Source organism: Sphaerodactylus townsendi, linkage group LG14, assembly GCF_021028975.2.
Source record: "Sphaerodactylus townsendi isolate TG3544 linkage group LG14, MPM_Stown_v2.3, whole genome shotgun sequence".
Lineage (NCBI taxonomy): Eukaryota > Metazoa > Chordata > Lepidosauria > Squamata > Sphaerodactylidae > Sphaerodactylus > Sphaerodactylus townsendi.
The window spans coordinates 41728229-41749543 of NC_059438.1; positions in this window are offsets into that span (position 1 = coordinate 41728229).

The window sequence follows — 21315 nt, forward strand, 5'->3', positions numbered from 1 at the left end:
TGAAAATGCAATGGCCTTGTGAGGTGGAAGGGAGGCGGATGAGTGATATATGTTGGTGTAATTGTGTTCTGCTTTAGATTTCTCCTTGCTGTTATTTGAGTGTCTTCTTAGCCTGCAAATAAAGAACTAGTTTCAATGTTTGTCTGGAGGTGGGATCCAGCAGGTTTGTCTGGAGGTGGGATCCAGCAGGTTCTCACCAGTTCTCGAGAGTGGGCTACTAATTATTTGTGTGTGCCGAGAGGGGTTACACTAATTGGAGTCTCGCTCTTCCGCTAAGAAATCTCCATTAGGTCCAAAAAATCACAAAGTCCCTCTTATTTGTTGTTTCCCTATGTGAAACTGGTTAATGGCAGTAGAAAAACGGGATCATTCCTCCTGTTGGGCTGTTTAAAAACATGTTTTTAGTAATATGGTAAAGTTCCCTTTGTTTACATGAAAGTATCCTTCTTTGAAGTTTCTAGAAACAAAATTAAGCATTTAAAAGGTATTAAGCATTTGATATACAGGCAAGCTAGGTTGTTTCTGTTGGCAGCAAACGATAGGACTTACTATAATGAGTTTAAATTATGGACAGAAAATTAGGAAATTAGGAACTTTTTTTTTACAGTAAGAGTTTTTGCTATGACCAGAGAATTATTACACGCCCCACCGAATGCCCGGCCATGCCCCTATTGTGCCCCACCCAGCCCCATTGGCGCTACGCCACTGTTTGAATCCAACCACCATGGGAACCTGTTACTAAAATTTTTGGATCCCACTATTGACTTAGTCAGATTCCTTACACAGGAGGTCCAACATTAGCTAGACTTTTTTACCCAGATAAACAGCTTGGGCATGTTCTCTACTGGGTGGGAGACTAGTATTGTGATCCCCATTCATAAAAAGGGGGATAAATCTGATCCCAATAATCATCACCCTATCAGTCTCCTCGATACAGCATCAAAACTTTAATTTCTTGTATGTAGTATACATGGTTTAGATTTTTATGTAGATTCTTGTAGATTGTAAAGGCGTAAGGGGAAGGCTGAGTGCAATAAAACCTATTTATGTATTGATTGATTTCACAGGGTTTTTCTGTGTTCTTATATTCTATTCAGTAGCTACATGCATGCCACGACATATAGGAGCTTTCCCCACTGACAGAGTTGAACTGGTTTCTACCTAGGTTTGCCCTCACAGTGAATCCCCACTGCCACCGAGCTCAACATTGTTTTGTCTCAGTTCCCCCCCCCACTTCGTGAACTCGCGACATCCTTTTGTCGGCTCTTTTGAACTACACTTTTCTGCCAGAACAAGGTCGATACCGCTTCGACACCTCATCCATTCAACCAATCACGAGCCGCTTTTGTGGCATGTGCAGAATGGGAGAGTCGTGGCGGGCAGAAAGTGCATGTAACTGTAAACTGTAAAAACTGTAAAAAAAAAGAACACTCCCATTTCCCCGCCAGAATACTGCTAATTCAATCACGACGAGGGAGTGAAACAGGCACTAAGCATGATCCCGCTTCACTTAGCCTCGGGTTCCAGGAGGCCAACTCAGTTGCTGTGGGGCCAGCCTGGAATCGCCCTCCACTGAAGGGAACCGAGTCGACCTTAGCTCCCTTCTGTAGTGGGGAAAGCCCCATAATCACTTTAATTTCTTGACAGTAGATGCATTGGAATAAATTGGGGGGGGGGACTGAGACAAACTAGGGGAGACAGGTTCTCTCCCTCCATTTCTGTGTGGATATAAATGAAATCAGGAGCTAGACGGGAGGAGGCATTCACTTGCCAGTTGAGTAGGCATGATGAAGAAACTCATGCCATTGTTACTGTGAGGACGATAGAATGGAAAAGAGAACAATGTGCTCTCTGCCCTGAGCTACTTGGAAGAAGGGCAGGATAAAAGTGTACTAGATAGGAAGATAAATCAAAGTGTACCTTCTTGGTCATGCATCACAGGATACCGGTCTCCTAAAATTTCTAGGAGTAAGTGTTCCCTGTGGGGGTGGCCTGTCACAAACCAGAGTTGTTTTCACCATGGCCAGACTTCTGTCACCTTCCCAACATCTTGTCGGCCCCGTGCTGTAGGGGTGAGCCAGCGATCCCAGCAGAGTCTCAGAAAGTGCACAGGAATGCCTGTGCCATCTGTTCCTTCCTTCCGGGCGCACAGGCACACTCATCACAAGACCTCTTTGACTCACGGGTCACAAGATACCCCAAACAAAGGGTCTCAATACCCCCAGGTATGGATTAGGCCCAGACAGGAACGTTTCCTCCCACACGTCAAGAGTCTCAATGAGTGCGTGGTATTATGCCAAATCCCTTCTCCCGCTCTCCTGCCTTCCCAAAACCCTAATAAAAGGTGCCAGGGACTCCAGCTCGGCAGATTAGCCAGATCCACGGATCACGCTAGATCGCCACTGGCTTCTCTACACCGGACCCTGATATCGCTGCGTCTCGTCTCTTCATTGCATCATCTGTAACGACTTCACCGTGCTTTGCTATGAGCCATATGGGCCTCTGCCCTGTTAACCTATGCTGGTGGCATCTGAGTGCCACCTTGGCAGATAGTGGAATAAGGATTGTGTGTTTTCAAAGACTTCCAAGGCTGGAATCAATTGACTATTGTGGGTTTTCTGGGTTGTGTGGCTGTGGTCTGGTAGTTTCCACTGAAAACTGCAAGACCACAGCTGCAATCCAGAAAACACACAACAGCCAGTACGGATCATGTCATTGGCCGTCCATGTGGTCTCAGAGTCCGTGCATATGCCACGTGAACAGAATGTTTCCCCAATGTTCCTTGTTATTTTTTAATGTCTACTTTTCATGCTTCTGGAGTGATTTCCACAAACCACGAGACAGTCCTGCAATTAGGGCCCCCTTCAAAATGTCAAGGTTGGTTGGCTGCATGGGGACACTTCGGGATGCATCAAGAGATCATGGGGCTGTTCAAAATCATTTTAAAGAACCCTTCATATTTAAATTGTCTATTATTATTATTATTATTATTATTATTATTATTATTATTATTATATTTAAATAATTTAATAATTAATAAATTAATTAATTATATATTATATATAAAATATTATAATTATTAAATATTATAAATATTAAATATTATAAATATGATAGCCAGTAATGATCAATGATTTCACCCATTTGATCTCGTAAAACCCAGCTAATCTCGAGAACCCCATCGTCCCGTACCCAGCAAAATGACAAGACAATAAAAAACAAATCTAATAGCCCCCCCCCACTTCATTGAATCGAAGACTGAGTTCGAGTGGTTCCCTGAAAAAGTAGTAGTTCCCAACTGGAGTCAGAAATTTGACCGTTACACGGGGTGAAGCTGGTACAAAACCACGTCGATCCCAGTGGTTGTGCGGAGCACTTGGGTCGAACGTTATTAACGAGGTCGATAACCGTCGCAAGTGTCCCACCATTGACTAGTGAAGATATTAAGACACCCATATTTTGCTTCTGGTTATTCTAAAGAGAGGTAAAACAGCAGCATGTATAATTTTTTTTTAAATTGAAGTGGGTACCTTATTCTACCTTCAAATTCAAATTCAAATTCAAAAATTCTACCTTGTTCAGCTTCCCGTGAACGTCACACTGCAAGCTCCCCAGGTTCAAAACTAAAACTTTTAAACCTCAGTTCTGTCCTCCTCTCCCTCTGCTGTCATTCTGTCCTTCAAAGTTTGCTGCGGCTGAATTAACAGGTGGCTATAGCATCATAAGATGTCTCAGGCTCATTCCGCACATGCATAATAATGCACTTTCAAACTGCTTTCAATGCTCTTTGAAGCTGTGCGGAATGGCAAAATCCACTTGCAAACAGTTGTGAAAGTGGTTTGAAAATGCATTATTTTGTGTGCGCGGGAGGGGCCTCAGATCCATGTGGAACCTCTGCAGCATCTTGCATGTTGCAGTTTTTACCTGTGGAAGCAGGTTTCAAGGACAGGTGCACTTAGATCGTGGTAGTGCTTACAGTGTAAGCATGTGCGAATCAGCCCTTGGGGATATGGGTGCATCCTCCTGGTGGTTCTGTTGACCTTAACAAAGCTTAGAGGGTTGCTAAGAATTGGAGGTGCTCAGAGGGAGCGCCCTTCCCAGTCGTTTTGTACGAGGCCCATGAAATTTGACAATTTTTGCACAACAGACTAAAGGCATTAAATTGCCTGGCCGGTTTGTTAGCGTTTTACATTGCTTATTAATGAAGCGTTAACAGCCACTTTGCCAAAAAAATATTATTTCCAATGGAAACGCTGACATCATCTCAATTCTCTAGGTGCTCTTGGGCCCCCATGTAACAAAGGAATTTTCTTCTTTTTGCACCATGAATACTAATTGCTGCATAATGGAGACGGATTTTGTGGAAAGCAGCCGAGCGGTGGAAGGGTGCCATCTAAAGGGAAGGAGAAGAAGGAGACAGAAGTCCTGAAATCACTGAGAGCAAACCTTTCGTTGCTATTTCAACCTGCCTTGGCTTTTCTGCTGCCATTCTTCTAATTCAGCCACAGGAGCCAACATTTTGAAACCGACCCATTTCCAAAATGCTGACTATCTCATTCAGGGGACTGTCAACATCCATTTGTGTACACAAGATATTGGGGACAGTCTCCAAACTCACCTGGGGATTCACATTTGAACCATAACGTTCAGACATTCTGAACAGTCCGTGCAGATCTGTTGGGAATTTCAAGTCTATGTCACAAGCGGTCATGAAACTGCTAACCATCTGTTTGAATGTAAACAAGATGTTGTGGTCACATTCTAATGATGTATTGATTAGGTACTGGCCGGTTTAGTAGCTGTTGACTACATACTTGAGAGCACATATATCTAAAGTTATAAAGTTACCTCAGTTTCTTTGTTCTGTAGTAGTGGGCCTATTTTAGCCTTGTGCTGAGACTAGTATATCAGTGTAGCCCAGTGATGGCGAACCTTTCGAGACCGAAAAGCTCAAAACGGCAGCCCAGACCCGCATCTAATTTATTAATCACAAAGTGCCAACACAGCAATTTAACACTGAATACTGAGGTTTTAGTTTTAGAAAAAAAGCGGGTTTGGCCCCAGGGCGCATCGTTACTCGGGAAGTGAAACTTTGGTGGTAGTCCGGTGGCTTCTGCTTTGGAAAGCAACCTTGCAACTTCTTCAAATGGGTGAATCCACGACCCTAGGAGGGAGGTTTTACTCAGAAGCAGAGTCCCATTACAGCAACCCGAGGCTTACTCCCCAGGTAAAGGATCGTGACTTTAGTTCTCGCCAAGAAATCAGTGGGGTTTTAAAGCAGTGCTTAACACAGGGTTTACCTACACTGCCTTCCCCAAAGAGCTAGAGTCTTAGGTTTAATGCTAATGAAATCAAGCCCAGCGGCCCAGGGGTGCCAGCCCTAGATGTGTGGGGGGGCACTCTGTTTGCGTGTGCCCACAAAGAGGGCTCTGAGTGCCACCTCTGGCACCCATGCCATAGGTTCGCCACCACTGGTGTAGCCAGTATAGAATAGAGTTTATTGGTATCTTCCATGTTTACCTTTCCTTTTAGCTAGTAAACTTACTATATAAAGCTCACTGGTATTAGGGTTCATTATTGCTTTTTATTATACTCTGCATTGACACAAATTTAACCAACAAGATCCAAGCCAAACCTCTGAGGCTACATTGCAGGGGTTTGGTTAGGACCTGGATAGAAGTGGTGCAGGGTCGGGAGGCAATGACAGTCACCTCTTATGTCTTTGATGGCTGAGAGTTAGCCAGCCGCCGGAGGGCACTGGACCCCTTCTCACTGAGCTGACCCAAGTTGTCTTTTGATTGACATGGCTGGAAAACTGGCCTTGGTTCTTGGAGGCTGGAGGAATGAAAAGTGAAAGGAATCAGGTTCCACTGCAACATGAACGGTATTTCCTAGAGCAGTGGTGGCGAACTTTTGTCACTCCAGATGTTATGGACTACAATTCCCATCAGCCCCTACCAGCATGGCCAATTGGCAGACCCCAATTGGCCATGCTGGTAGGGGCTGATGGGAATTGTAGTCCATAACATCTGGAGTGACAAAGGTTCGCCACCACTGTCCTAGAGCGTCCCTCTAGGAGCAGCAGTGGCATAGGAGGTTAAGAGCTCCTGTATCTAATCTGGAGGAACCGGGTTTGATTCCCCGCTCTGCCGCCTGAGCTGTGGAGGCTTATCTGGGGAATTCAGGTTAGCCTGTGCACTCCCACACACGCCAGCTGGGTTAGTGACCTTGGGCTAGTCACAGCTTCTCGGAGCTCTCTCAGCCCCACCTACCTCACAGGGTGTTTGTTGTGAGGGGGGAAGGGCAAGGAGATTGTAAGCCCCTTTGAGTCTCCTGCAGGAGAGAAAGGGGGGATAGAAATCCAAACTCTTCTTCTTCTATCTTTTGGGCACTGCTGGTCTGAAAGCAAATATTAAATATTCTCATTTGCACAAAAGTATCAGAGAAGGTTATTTGGAGTCTACCTGGGTGTGTGTGTGTGTGTGGGGGGGTGTCTATCATTTTCGCCTTTGACTACTATTTTTAGATTCTGATTGCCTTTCCTCTTTGGCTCCAGTTTGCCCCAGTGAGACCACCCAAAGGGAACGATTCAGTGCTGCACGCTTGTGTCATTAATCGCTTTCATACCAAGGTATTTTTTTCCTATTTGCTTTGTATTTTATTTATTTGTTTGTTTGTTTGTTTCACTTGATATACCGCCCACCCTCAAAGGGCTCTGGGTGGTGTACAATATCATACTAAATATCATACTAAAACATCACAATATAAATCTCATAAAATCTCATAAAATTATAAATTATTAAAATGATTTAAAATATTATTTATACAAAGACTTTTGAATTTCAAGCGCAGATTTTGGGATCCCCTTGTTTGTATCGTGTTATCCATGTTGTGTAATTTGTCTTTCTTGTTTGGCTTTTTGATATAGACTTTTAAATTATTTCTATTAAAGGTTTAGTTTTAACGCTGATCAAGCCAGAGGGAGGTTTTCTTTCTGCAGAAGGGATCTCTGCCACCTGGAGATCAGTTGTGATCCCAGATCTCCAGCCGCCCCCTGGAGGCAGTCTGGAGCAGTGCCCCCCCCCCCCGGCCTTTAAATTTGGTGACCCACTCAGGGAAATCAGTTCTAGTCCCAGAGGCCTCCAGTCCCCACCTGGAGGTTGGCAACAGGCACTGCTCTAAGAGACCCAGGGACTAGAAACCAATCAAGTCAACTTTACTGCTGGTAAAACAAACAGGCACATTTTTTTTTGAACCACCTCTTTGGGCTGTGTCAACAAAGACCCAACTTTCTTTGGGAGGCCAGGGAGGGCAGGAGCTGGCCTACCACTGCGGCGCCTGCCCACCTGCCCGCCCGCCTGCCCGAGCCGCCAAGTCCCAGCTCCCTGCAGACCGACGAGCCCCACCCCCCGGCCTCCCTGCAGGATCTGGGGAGGGCAGGAGCCAGCCTGCAGGGAGGCTAGGGGCGGGGCTTGGCACCTGTCTGAGCTGCCCCCTGAGCCCCGCCCTCCCCGCTGGCTCCTGTAAGTGGGGCGTGGGGGAGGGGGCGTGCAGGGAGCTGGTCATGCCCCTGGGTTTCATTTAGGCCCAGTACGCCACTGACCGAGGGCACAAAATGTGTGTGGCACACCATATTTGGTAGGTGCAGTACCTGATCTGTGGGGTCAAGGGGGCAGGTGCCATGGGGGATGGGCAGAGAAGGGCAGCAGGAAGAAGTGAGAGGGGTTTTATTGCCCAGAAGAGATGACTCACCCTGCAGCACCCATGCCCATCCCCCCAGTTAGGCTGCTGCTAGGAAGGAAGGGGAAGGAAGAGGGAGACCCTGGGCCTCAGAGGAACGTCACAGCACCTGGCAAGGCAGAAGTCAGGTGAAACTGTTACCGCAGCTGCTCGGGTAACAATAAGTGATTTCAGCTCAGCAACGTAATGAGGCGCAGGAAGCCGGCGTTCTTCAAAGCAAACGGATTTTATTTGGAAGTGATGGTCACAGCTCGGGCAGGAGAATCGTGCTCTTGCAACCCAGTGCAAGAACTTTTATTCCCGAACTTCAAAGGGGCAAAGGGGCAGGGAACAGGGGAGGTGAGGGGGCAAGTCCCTCATCAAACACCAATAAGAAAACAAACAACACAAAAGCAAGATACAGTTACAACTTCTGAATGGGATTACAAAATCCCGCTGTCAAACGTCTTCCCGCGAGATCTCGCAATCGTGCTGAAGGGAGAGCAGATAAGGTCCATTCAGAAAATCCAGGTGGTCTCGTTACCGCACCCAGCTATCTCCTTTAACAGATGGCTGTTTCCTTTGGTAATACCCTGAGGCTCCCGCCTCACATCGTTGCAACAAAGAAAAGTTCAAACTGTCCAATGGTGGTCCCTGCATGTCTTCCAACGGTTGGGGACCTCTGGGTGCTGGCAACAGATTTGATTTGCAAGTCCAAAGAAGGTCTTTGTCTTTGTTAAGGAGTCGGCTGGGTATTGGTCTGAGCTGCATTCCAGAGCCAACTTTCTTGTCCCTTAATATCAGACTTTTACAGGCTACAGCTTTTGCTCAGACACAAATTTCAAAAATAACATTTCTAAACTTAAACATTTGGGAAACCTTAAGGGATAAACACGTACACTTATAGGCAAGACTTTTCTAAGCCTAACAATAACAGGACCTTAGATTAACTGGAGAACCTAGTCAAACTAAAATCCTAAACAGCGGGCACATCATAAATTCAACTCTAAAGGGGCTTTTATTACATCCTAGAATGGCATAAACAAGAGGGAAATCATATATCATTGGCACAAGCATACATGAGCGTTCTCTGTGAGCCTTATGGAGGCTTCTGAACTACACAAGTTTCCGTGTCCGGGCATGGAGCCAGTGTAGCCAGGCAACCTTATTCAGGAAAATATTTTGTTTATTTTCCTGGCGGTAACAAAACCATGGTAAGCAAAGAGGAGAGAGAGCTAAAAGTTCCTGAGGAGATGTTCAAATGCATCAGATTCTGTGCAGTGGGAGAAATGGACTCCCAGGTAACTTTCCCCTGGCTGAGGCACCCTCCGCTTCCACCTACATAACCTTCCAGTTCCTGGTCTTCCTGCCTCCCTTTCCTGGACCGCATGTTGATAGTGGTTGTGGAAGGCTTTGAGCATGTGACACTTCTGGGGGTGGGGGGTGGCACCAGTGGTGGGATCCAAAAATTTTAGTAACAGGTTCCCTCGCCAGCCCCCCCTCAGCAAAGGGGGCAGAGGCGTACCTAGGCAAACCTGAGCCCTGGGCAAAACCTGAGTTGGATGCCCCCCCATGGGCAGCCACCCCACCATGACCACCCCCCCCCCATTTTTTTGCACCAGGTCATTTCTAAATCATCATCACATTATAGAAAATGCCCCAACTCACAAATCTGAACACAGCAATGGTGAAACACACAGGTTCGTTGATAGAGACTGGGGAGATAAAAGGCACGAAAGGCTGAGAATCCATGAATTGCAGTACCTGAAAGGGATTAACCCAGTTCAGGGAGTTACATTATTAGTCGCAATTGCTATATGGAACCTTCACGTTCAAAGGCAGGATGCCTCTTGGGGAGGCGAGGGCGTGGAGACGGGAAAGCGGACCCCATTCATAACCCCCTCTCGGCACACACAAATAATTAGTAACCCACTCTCGGGAACTGGTGAGAACCGGCTGGATCCCACCTCTGGGTGGCACTTAGGTCATATTGTAAACACTCACAGAAGAAGAAGAGTTTGGGGACCTGGAGACCATTAATGGTTCAGCATATCTGATGCACCCCTGCTTCCTGCCCCCGCCTTGTGCTCTGCTGTGTAAGGCACTGCAAGCCCTGGAGTGGAGTGGGGCCGAAGGACACAGGATGGGCTCTTCTGTTGTCCCCTCTCTTGCAGCTTTAAAACTGGGAGCCGTGTTATGCTTGGCTTTGCCAAAGGCGATAAAGCATCAGCGATACAGATGGAAGAATCCAGATACAGTTACAACCGCGATAACTTTGGTCAAAATTAAATTGTCGTCAGAAATGTTGGAAGAAAAGGGACTTTACGCTGTTTCCTGCCTCATCCTACAGAGGGGGTTTTTACTAGCGAGCTAGTGGCTAGATAGGGACTTAGGAATTTGTCACCTTTACTCTATCATGCTGAGTCTATCCCTTTGATGTAGACTGATACTCTTAGGGACTTCCTCCCTTGCTTCCGCCTTCTTCTCGAAAACACTCTCCATTACTCTTACCATCACCATGCCTAGGGAGAGGATGTGTCTCCTACACATCCGCCTCCATCCAGCTAGATTAGACTAGATAGTGAACCTATCTCTCCACCTTTCTATCCAGAATGGAGTTCACTAATAAATACTCTTTTTATTAGATAAGAAACTACAAATGACTCTGACTTTCTTTTGTGTCTGAAGTTCTCTCTAGCAAGCTCAACCACATGTTCGTGTTCAGGTAAGCTTCCCTGTGTTTTAGCCTCTGTGCCACTCTGCTACTTTTCAAGGGATACACACGCACCAGGTGTGGATCTCCCAACAAGAAAGACCTTAGCAAAGAGTTTAATGTCATGTAACCATCACCTCATTGGGCTTCAACACCAAAACTTATCAGACACAAGATTACAGGCAGTAAAACAAAACAAAACTGTGTGCAACACATCGGATTGAAAGTAAATTAGAACTTACATGAACCCCACATGGGGTTAGGAGGAAAGCAAAAACTTTAACAGTGAGAGTTTACAATTATTTAGCTAGGGAATGAGTTCTCTCCAATGCCCTATTACAACTGGGATGATACTCCCTTGCAATTTTAAAGTACAACCACATGGCAGATTCCCTGGATCACAGCCCAATAAACACTCAGAAGAAGGAGGAGGAGGAAAAAAGGAGGAGGAGGAGGAGGAGGAGGAGAGTTGGATTTATATCTCCCCTTTCTCTCCTGAAGGAGACTCAAAGGAGCTAACAAACTCCTTTTCCTTCCCACCTCACAACAAACACCCTGTGAGGTAGGTGGGGCTGCAAGAGCATGGAAGAACTGTGACTAGCCCAAGGTCACTAACCCAGCCGGTGTGTGTGGGAGTGCACAAGCTAATCTGAATTCCCAAGATCAGCCTCCACAGCTCAACCGGCAGAGCGGGGAATCAAACCCGGTTCCTCCAGATTAGAGTACGCCTCCTCTCAACCACCACGCCATTGCTGCTTTGATTTGGTTGATCAAAGGATTTTATTGGCAAACTTCAGGGTATAGCAAAGAAGATGACTCTGAGTAAAAACGCGCCAAACAATTGATAATATGTGCCAGGTTCCCCACCCCCACCTGGAAACACAGAAGCATAGCGTAGCATAGCTGACTCCAGACACGAGGCCCATCCCAGCAGAAGGCCGGACCGTAAGATAGCCGCGCACCTGCAAAAGTGAAAGCAACTCCAGCCATGTCCCCCTCCCAGCTAGGCAAACCCATATCAAACAATGGGTTCGACACCAAAGTGCAATCATTTTCAGGCATTGCACTACAAACTACAATGCATTAGCATTAACACAGAGTCACTGCTACAGATGTGTGCGTAAGTTTCACAAAAACGGCTTCTTCAGCAGTGGCGTAGTGGTTAAGAGCAGGTGCATCTGGAGGAACCGGGTTTGATTCCCCACTCTGCCCCCAGAGCTGTGGAGGCTTATCTGGGGAATTCAGATTAGCCTGTGCACTCCCACACACACCAGCTGGGTGACCTTGGGCTAATCACAGTTCTTCCGAACTCTTTCAGCCCCACCTACCTCACAGGGTGTTTGTTGTGAGGGGAGAAGGGAAAGGAGTTTGTGAGCCCCTTTGAGTCTACTATAGGAGAGAAAGGGGGGATATAAATCCAACTCTTCTTCTTCAGGGAGGATAAATAAATGTGGACTTGGCTTACTTCCTGGGGAAATTTCTCCCAGCCTGTTTTGCTGATATAAAACATCATAGTAATTATCTGTTAAGCTACAGACTTTCAAAATGCCATTGGTATAAACATTTCTATGTCAACTTTTTTAACTTCAACACTTATAATATATTGTAATCTCATCTTTGTGCTGGAACATACCATTCACAATGTGCCACTACCGTGTCCTGAAACAGCCATGGAAGTTGTTGGTTATTTAAAGGTGTAGGTTCCAGGTAGTAGCGGCTGAAAATATTTTCCTAAGTACTTATACATGGAAATATTTTTCCCAGATTACAAAAGTTCATTTGCGATCGTGTGTTCGATCACGCGGTAACGGGGATTGCTGCACTGTTTGAAAGCGTGATTGAGTAAACCTGGTTATATCTATATTTAATTTTCAGTGGGGATTCGGTCACAGTCTGTGCTTTCATCTTTTTCTGAAACGGAGCCTTAAGTCGTTTTACTTCCTCAGTATATTCTTTCTGCAGTGCTGCCTTCTCGGCTGCAACACTGAACTCTGCAATCTGACCTGTCGGTTTCAGTAATGGAGTCAGCTCCTCACCTTCTAACGCTCTTAGATCTATGTGCTTGATTAAGGCAAAGCGGCTCTGAGTTGCAATCCTACAAGGACTGGCCCCAGAAAGGCCTAGAAAGCCATAAGCTTGGGAAAAGTGCAGAGAAGGGCAACAAGGATGATTGAGGGATTGGAGCACCCTCCTTATGAGGAGAGGCTGAAGCATAAGAACATAAGAACAAGCCAGCTGGATCAGACCAGAGTCCATCTAGTCCAGCTCTCTGCTACTCGCAGTGGCCCACCAGGTGCCTTTGGGAGCTCACATGCAGGATGTGAAAGCAATGGCCTTCTGCGGCTGTTGCTCCCGAGCACCTGTACTTGGGTTAGGCAGCGTTATTTTCAGCAATCTCAGATCAAAGAGGAGTCAAGATTGGTAGTTATAGATCGAAGCTTCTCCTCCATAAATCTGTCCAAGCTCCCTTTTAACAGCTATCCAGGTTAGTGGCCATCACCACCTCCTGTGGCAGCATATGCCAAACACCAATCACACGTTACGTGAAGAAGTGGTTCCTTTTATTAGTCCTAATTCTTCCCCCCAGCATTTTCAATGGATGCCCCCTGGTTCTAGTATTGTGAGAAAGAGAGAAAAATTTCTCTCAACATTTTCTACCCCATGCATAATTTTATAGACTTCAATCATATCCCCCCTCAGACGTCTCCTCTCCAAACTAAAGAGTCCCAAACGCTGCAGCCTCTCCTCATAGGGAAGGTGCTCCAGTCCCTCAATCATCCTCGTTGCCCTTCTCTGCACTTTTTCTATCTCTTCAATATCCTTTTTGAGATGTGGCGACCAGAACTGAACACAGGACTCCAAGTGCGGTCGCACCACTGCTTTATACAATCTTTGCAGTTTTATTCTCAATTCCTTTCCTAATGATCCCCAGCATAGAGTTTGCCTTTTTCACAGCTGCCGTGCATTGAGTTGACATTCCCATGGAACTATCAACTAATACGCCCAAATCCCTTTCCTGGTCTGTGACTGATAGCACTGACCCCTGTAGCGTGTATGTGACTCTAGTTTGGGACTCTAGTTTGGAGAGGAGTCGTCTGAGGGGGGATATGATTGAAATCTATAAAATTATGCATGGGGTCGAAAACGTTGACAGAGAGAAATTTTTCTCTCTTTCTCACAATACTAGAACCAGGGGGCATTCACTGAAAATGCTGGGGGGAAGAATTAGGACTAATAAAAGGAAACACTTCTTCACGCAATGTGTGATTGGTGTTTGGAATATGCTGCCACAGGAGGTGGTGATGGCCACTAACCTGGATAGCTTTAAAAGGGGCCTGGACAGATTTTTGGAGGAGAAGTCGACCTCTGGCTACCAACCTTGATCCTCCTTGATCTCAGATTGCAAATACCTTAGCAGACCAGGTGCTCGGGAGCAGCAGCAGCAGCAGAAGGCCATTGCTTTCACATCCTGCACGTGATCTCCCAAAGGCACCTGGTGGGCCACTGTGAGTAGCAGAGTGCTGGACTAGATGGACTCTGGTCTGATCCAGCAGGCTAGTTCTTGTGTTCTTATGATCTCCCAAATCCACCCACCACTTCCCCTCTCTTCTTATTAGTATAATTTAAATCAATATCAGGACAGGAAGGATAGAACTTCTGAGCATAAATGGAAATTAATTTTAATTTCCAGTCTTGATCCTCCTTGATCTGAGATTGCAAATGCCTTAGCAGACCAGATGCTCAGGAGCAGGAGCAGCAGAAGGCCATTGCTTTCACATCCTGCCTGTGAGCTCCCAAAGGCACCTGGTGGGCCACTGCGAGTAGCAGAGTGCTGGACTAGGTGGACCCTGGTCTGATCCAGCTGGCTCCTTCTTGTGTTCTTAAGCTTCCCTCACTCACTTGCAGGTGATATCAAAGTCCTTCCACTTCCAAACAGGCATTCAGACTCATTGGGAGCCAGGGTGTTTCTGACTACTTCACTCTTTCACAGGACATCTTCTTTACATGCATTGTCAAAGGCTTTCATAGCCGAAATTGCTGGGGTTTTGTGTGGTTTCTGGGCTGTATGGCCATGTTCTAGTAGCATTTTCTCCTGACATTTCATCCTCTGAAGATGCCAGCCACACTAACACCACACACCAAACCTAACACAGCATTTTAAATCAGACCTCAGTGGTATCTAACTATTGTGAGTTTTCAGATGCTAGCCAGAGATGTGGGCGAAACATTAGGAGCAAAAACGATCAGACTATGATAAGGTGACCAGATGGTCACCTTTGTGAACCGGGATGGGCGGCCGCGTGCGTGCGCGCACACGGCCTTGTGGGGCGCTCCGGTTTCCCGCCCTGTGACAGGGCCAGAAACGGGAGCGCCCCACAAGGCCGTGCACTCCTGCGGCCACATGGGCACGGGAGGCTGCTGCACTGCCTTGCGCCCCAGAAGGCAGTGCGGCAGCCTTCCAAAATCGGGGCACTGGAAATAACCCGCGGGACGCGGGACAAATTGTTTGAAGGCGGGACTATCCCGCCAAAAGTGGGACGTCTGGTCAGCCTAGACTATGTCGAAACAGCCTGGAAACCCACAGTGGCCTGTTGATTCTGGCCATGAACGCTTTCAATAGCACACTCAGTGGTCTCTCTTCACTGAGAGGGGGCTGGGTGGGGAAGTGTGCAAATGGTGGGGGGGGCCTACTCTTATCCCACCACTCAACCAAGCAAGGTTTGGAGCCTTCCTCCAAGAAGTGACTCTTTTATTTCTAAGCATGATGAGTTCATGAGTGTTGTGTGGGGGAAGGACAAGCGTCACCCTTCCCTCCTTTGCCCTTCTCTTGAGCAGGAATGGCCACAGGGAAGAGTTCACCCTGCTGTGGGGCTACACTTGTACAGACGGAAGGCCAGGGCTTGCCAAAAAACCTCCCCTCCTCGCTATTTGGGCTTTAAAAAATGGCGTCAGAGGGAAGGCTGAAGTGGTTGTTATCCCTGCGCCAGACTCCCAAGCTGAATTGGGTCCTGGCCACTTGGGGACATTTGTTCCCCAACAGTACCTATGACTGCAAGAGTCAGATTTGTGTGCCACATACCATCCAAGAAGAAGAAGAGGAAGTTTTGTCGAAGGCTTTCACGGCCGGAATCACTGGGGTGATGTGTGGTTTTCAGGCTGTATGGCCGTGTTCTAGTAACATTTTCTCCTGACGTTTCACCTGCATCTGTGGCTGGCATCCTCAGAGGATCTGATGGTAGTAAAGCAAGTGGAGTATATGTACCTGTGGAAGTGTTTGGATTTATACTCTGCCTTTTTCTCCTGTAAGGAGTCTCTGAGTAGCTTAGAATTTCTTTCCCTTCCTTTGCCCACAACAGACATTTTGTGAGGTAGGTGGGACCGAGAGAGTTCTGAATGAACTGTGACTGCCCAAAGTCACCCAAGCAGGCTTCTTGTGGAAGAGCGAGGAAACAAATCTAGTTCACCAGATGAGATTCTGCAGCTCCTATGGTCAGCGGTGGGATCCAAAAATTTTTGTAACACGTTCCCTTGGTGGTGGGATTCAAACAGTGGCGTAGCGCCAATGGGACTGGGCGGGGCATGACAGGGGCGTGGTCGGGCATTCCAGGGGCGGCCATTAATAATTTCTCTGTTACTGTAAAAAACTCTTACTGTAAAAAAAAAAGTTCCTAATTTCCAGCTGGTATCTTTCTGTCCATAATTTAAACTCATTATGGCAAGTCCTATCGTCTGCTGCCAACAGAAACAACTACTTCTCCTCTAATTGACTGCCTGTCAAATACTTAATACTTTCAAATACTTAATTTTGTTTCTAGAACTCAAAAGGAGGATACTTTCCTTAAACAAGGAACTTGACCATATTTCTAAAACATGTTTTTAAAACAGCCCAACAGGGAGAATTATCCCGTTTTCTACCTTCGCTAACCAGCCACATAGGAAACAACAGGACTTTGTGATTTTTGAACCTAATGGAATTTCTAACGGAAAAGCAGACCCAATTAGTAACCCCCTCTCAGCGCACACCAATAATGAGTAACCCACTCTCGGGAACTGGTGAGAACCTGCTGGATCCCACCTCTGCCTATGGTGGAGTAGGGAATCCAACCCTGCTCTACATAGTCTACCCTTCATAACTTCTACACCACACTGGCTCCAGTTTGGCCCTGAGTCCCTGAGTTGAGCAGCTGGGACTGGGGTCAAGCTCAGGCTATGTTACCGAGGTAAATATGTCCTCCATGTAAAAATCACAGAACTCTGTAAGGAAACTGGGCAGGGATCCATATTCACAACAAGTGTTTTATTGGCAGCTTATTAGGTTTATAATGTTCTCTGCTGTGGTGTTTTAATGTTTACGTTTTGCGTACACTGCGTGGCAACAGGTTGGAATCTGGGACATCAGTGCCTCTCAGCATCCCTTTTCCTGGCCTGGCTCAGTTATGGAGAGAAGGGGTTTTTCTAGCTTCACCTCCCCCCTTCCTCTTTCTGAACACCATGGGAGCACTCTAACCTTCTACGGAAGGGCCTAATAAAGAATTGTCTGGGGGTGGGCTGACCCTGAACTCCCCCAGTGCCCTTTCCTCAGCGGTGGGCTTTTTAGGTTCAAGTGGGGGGCTGGCAACCCCATTTATTCCCCGCATCCTCTAGCTGGACATTCTATCTGGGCAAGGCTGCCCCCTGCTGGAGTCGCCTTCTTCTTAAATACTGTTTTCATTATAAGAGTCTTAAACAGCTGGCTTGCCGGAGTCTCCTCTGGAGCAGGTGAGTGGAGGATGGAGCCGCCACCCCCAGATACCACGACACCAAAAGTCAGGTACCAGCTCCTAGGAGTTGCAATCTAAATTTCAACAAATGGGGAGACAGAAACACTGTTTCCTGTCTTCTTCCATCTTCTTCCTCCCTTTTTTGAGCTTTCCTGCCCTACGGTATATTGGCAGATGAAAACTAGGGGCACAGTCCGGCTGAGCACTTTTATGTGCTACTGATTTCAATGGAAAGTTGAATAGGTTTAGCTTTTGTTGTTTGCAACTTGTGGAACCTGAAAGTGTTTCTCTAGAGATGCGTGGCCTTTGCTTTTAGACTTTGGTCTTGGCTTTAAAGTTAAATGGATTTGCATCCAATGCTTCGGTGGGGGCAGGAGCCATCTCCGCACAGAACCTTTTGCAGTACAGCCAAGTTATTCAAAATATTTTCTGAATGGAAGTGTCAATTTAAGATCCTTGACATAAAGAGGACTTACAGAGCTTATTTGCAAAGTAAATTTGCTCTGGATTTCCGATACCTTAGAAAGTTTTTTCTATTATATTTATTTAAAATTACAACAGTTTACATTAGAAACAAGCTCAAACAATTAAGGTGAAAGATAAATAGCTGCATACAGTTTAATTTTACAAAACGCAAACATCTATCTTTCATTGTTCCATAATCTGAGTATTAAGCACAGGGTAATTGCACAGTGCAGTATCACTGTCTTCAAAAGGTTGAAAAAAAATCAAACAGATCTGACTTTTATGAAATAATTTTTATTTTCTTGCCGTCTGCAATTTAATCTTGTGTGGTGGCTACCAAGCCTGGCACATGGAATGAGGGAAAAGAGAAAAAGGATCTGCATATTCAAATGGGGGAAGGTATCTGGTCACAATACAACAAACCATGCAACGTATGCGTTTAACTAAAAAATAAAATTAAATAAATAAATAAATAAATAAATAAAATGAAATAAAAAATTAATTAATTAAAATAAAATAAAATAAAATAAATAAATAAAATAAAAACTAGAAAAAATCAGCACGTTGCGCGTCAGACCGCATTTATCCAATTTAATAAATATCATATAAATAAGCAATATTAACTCTCAGTTTGCATGACTTACAGTAATATAATATCAATGGGTATCAACTCAGCCAATAATAAACTGCAAAGTCTCACAGTGCTGGCAGGTCGTCACCCTGCTGTGGCACTAATGGAAAGGACAGTCTCAAACCTCATAAGAGTCCTGTAAGTAACACAATAGTTGTTCTTGCCTTGCAGACTCCCGCCGTCAAGGATTAAAAAAACGCAGCAACAGAACGGGCTCGAGCGATCTCCCTTTTTGCAACTTCATCAGTGTGATGTCCTCTTTACCAGTGTGATTTCCTTTTTGCTATGCAATGGATTCTGAGCAGAGCCTTCTGCTGGTGCTGCTCTTCCATTTGGTAAGCTCTGGCATAGATGCAGGCAAAATTTCAGGAGTCAAAACTACCAGACGACAGCCGCACAGCCAGAGAAACCACAGCAGCCAATCCCTAAATTAGAACATAAGAACATAAGAACATAAGAACTAGCCTGCTGGATCAAACCAGAGTCCATCTAGTCCAGCACTCTGCTACTCTCAGTGGCCCACCAGGTGCCTTTGGGAGCTCACCTGCAGGATGTGAAAGCAATGGCCTTAAGAACATAAGAAAGAGCCTGCTGGATCAAACCAGAGTCCATCTAGTCCAGCACTCTGCTACTCGCAGTGGCCCACCAGGTGTCTTTGGGAGCTCACCTGCAGGATGTGAAAGCAATGGCCTTAAGAACATAAGAACTAGCCTGCTGGATCAAACCAGAGTCCATCTAGTCCAGCACTCTGCTACTCGCAGTGACCCACCAGGTGCCTTTGGGAGCTCACATGCAGGATGTGAAAGCAATGGCCTTAAGAACATAAGAAAGAGCCTGCTGGATCAAACCAGAGTCCATCTAGTCCAGCACTCTGCTACTCACATAAGAAAGAGCCTGCTGGATCAAACCAGAGTCCATCTAGTCCAGCACTCTGCTACTCGCAGTGGTCCACCAGGTGCCTTTGGGAGCTCACATGCAGGATGTGAAAGCAATGGCCTTTAAGAACATAAGAAAGAGCCTGCTGGATCAGACCAGAGTCCATCTAGTCCAGCACTCTGCTACTCGCAGTGGCCCACCAGGTGCCTTTGGGAGCTCACATGCAGGGTGTGAAAGCAATGGCCTTCTGCTGCTGCTGCTTCCAAGCACCTGGAGTATGGAGAAAATGGCTGCTTTAGAAGGTAGACTCTAATTTATGGTGACCAGATGTCCCGCTTTTGGCGGGACCGTCCTGCCTTAAAACAATTTGTCCTGCGTCCCGCGGGTTTTTTGAACCGTCCCAATTTTTGCACTGCCTTCTGGGGCGTGTGGAAGCCTCCTGCACACACGGCCACAGGAGCGCACTGCCTTCTGGGGTAGGAAACAGGAGTGCCCCAGAAGGCAGTGCGCTGCTGCAGCTGCGCGCTGCTGCGGCTGGCCGGGTCCCGGTTTACAAAGGTGACAATCTGGTCACCTTACTCTAATGGCAATATGGCATGATACCCCACTGAGGTCCTTCTCCTCCCCAACCCCCAACCCCCCTCAAATTCTCCAGAAATTGCAGTGAATTCTATGTAAACTCTATACAGATGTTTTTATGTTAAAGTTCATGTTGGGATATGCTATAGGTAGAATGGCAAGACTCCAAGGTGGGTCCCCAGAATCACCTGCAAGAGGCGGGCACACACAGCTGCTGCTGCTGAGGAGACTGCTGCTGAGGAGACTGCTGCTGAGGAGACTGCTGCCCGTGCGTGTAAGAGGGGGTGGGTATGTGTGCCCCCTTCTCCCTTTGAGCCAGCTGTTCTAGAACCTAAGGAAAGGGGCACAAGCAACAGCTTGCCTGCTCTTCCCTCCTCCTCTACCAGAGGGAAAGGTGGGGCTGGGGAGGCCAGGCCTGGATTCCACTTCTGTGGCCAGTACAGTTGTCAGCCACCCCCATGTGGGGTTTGGAGACCTCCCAACATTGCAGCTGGCCTCTTGGTAACAGGGATCATTTAGCCTGGAGAAAATGGATGCATTAGAAGGTGGACTCTAATGGCAATAGAAGAAGAGTTTGGATTTATATCCCCCCTTTCTCTCCTGCAGGAGACTCAAAGGGGTTGACAATCTCCTTGCCCTTCCCCCCTCACAACAAACACCCTGTGAGGTAGGTGGGGCTGAAAGAGCTCCGGGAAGCTGTGACTAGCCCAAGGTCACCCAGCTGGCGTGTGTGGGAATGCATAGGCTAATCTGAATTCCCCAGATAAGTCTCCACATCTCAGGCGGCAGAGCTGGGAATCAAACCCGGTTCCTCCAGATTAGGTACATGAGCTCTTAACCTCCTACCCCATTGAGGTCCTTCCCCTCCCCAACCCCCCCCCTCAAATTCTCCAGGAATTTCCCATTGTTGTGAGAGTATGTACAATGCTTTGATGTTACTAGATGGATATGTTATGTAATGATGTTACTATTATGGATGTTACAATGCTGTGATGTTTTTGATGTTATGATATTGACATATTGTGAAATGTTATTATGTTTGCTGATGATATGCTATGGAATGTGATTCTGTTAATTATGTTTTCGTTTTGTTAATTTAAATGGGAATATCGAATACTTGTTAATCTGGTATTGGAATATTGTTACGGCTTTGATAGACTGTTTTTTGTTGATGTTATGATCAACTTTATTGTATTGCTATGTTTTATTTTTCTATCTTATGATGCTGTTCACCTCCCTGAGCCCTTCGGGGGAGGGTGGTATACAAATTAAAAATCCAGATCCAAATCCAGGCTGGCGAGAAAAGTACCCACAATAACACAGATCACTTGCTTTATGACTGCATCTCCAAGAGTGGATGTGTAATTTTTACACTAATGTCATAATGTGTTGGATTTGCCTCTGCTAAGCGAAGAGCTGAGATTCAGCAATAATTTTTTTTCTTTGCCCAAAGCCATTTCTGAAAGCACAGCCCACAACAAAATCAAGTTATGAACTCACTACCTGGATTATAGTTGCTAAACTCCAGGGTCAAAGTAAGAGCGCATTCCTCGGCCACCAAGGACCAGTTA